A 922-nucleotide genomic window follows, 5' to 3' on the forward strand; every position below is an offset into this window, starting at 1 on the left:
CTGGAGTCATGTGGATTATTTGTGGATTATTGTGATGTTTTTATCCGCTGTTTGGACTCTCATTATGATGGCACCCATTCACTGCAGAGGATTTGCCGCTTTCATTTCTTCAGATCTGTTCCAATGAAGAAACCAATTTTTGGCTTTTCATATTTTCCTTTAAGCACTTCTGAGACTCAAATTATCTATTTTTATCACATTCTCTCTTCCTCTGCAGGACTCAGCCCTAAACAAACGTACATCAGCTACAGCAACCACGCAATCTAGGTAAGTGATAAAAGGCCACTACCAAACCCCAGAAGTGACCCCTGGAAGACAGCATTTCAAGATAAATCACTCTCACGTTATGTCACTTATAGAAGTGAGATAGCGGATGGTTTGAAGACCCCCACAGACATGTTTCCATTAATGAAGCTTATGTGAAGTCACACAGGGAGCATCTGGGGAGGCCGAAACTGTTGAGACGGTGTGTCGGAATGACGGTCTGTCACCCAGACTATTCCATTACAGCTTGCTCTATCTATTCCAGATGTCATTGTTAAAGTGATTCACACTAATTAAGGACAACATGTCAGTGTCTGCTGTTTCATTGACGCTAACACTATGTGGTGGCTTTAAAAAGAAAAAAAAAGAAGAAGAAAAAAGTATTTAAAAAAATAATTGGAGCTTTTTCCTCTTGTTTCCTCCTTGGTGATGACAACAGCAAAGACAAGTGACCATTGTTTACAGATGTTAAGCATGCTGGTTTTGACATCCTGTGCTGTGTTGTTTTTTCTTTCTTTATTTCTTTTCCTTTTTGCAAAAAAAAAAACCTTCTGAAATGCTGTTGAACTATGTTGCTGTATTGTTACCTCACCATGGGCCTTGTGAAACTGTTGAAGATGTACGAAGTGCTCTTTGGAGTAATGTTTGCTTGTGCATA

General features: G+C 39.4%; 1 long non-coding RNA gene across 1 annotated transcript; it reads left to right on the forward strand.

The window, feature by feature from the left end:
- Nucleotides 1-114: 114 nt before the first annotated feature.
- LOC107735670 (uncharacterized) lies at nucleotides 115-811 on the forward strand. Its single transcript, XR_001639478.1, has 2 exons — nucleotides 115-267; nucleotides 360-811. It is a non-coding gene; the product is annotated as an uncharacterized LOC107735670 (long non-coding RNA).
- The last annotated feature ends 111 nt before the right edge of the window (nucleotides 812-922 follow it).

This window comes from Sinocyclocheilus rhinocerous, unplaced genomic scaffold, assembly GCF_001515625.1.
Source record: "Sinocyclocheilus rhinocerous isolate Xijiao unplaced genomic scaffold, SAMN03320098_v1.1 C36227641, whole genome shotgun sequence".
In the NCBI taxonomy this organism is placed as follows: Eukaryota; Metazoa; Chordata; class Actinopteri; order Cypriniformes; family Cyprinidae; genus Sinocyclocheilus; species Sinocyclocheilus rhinocerous.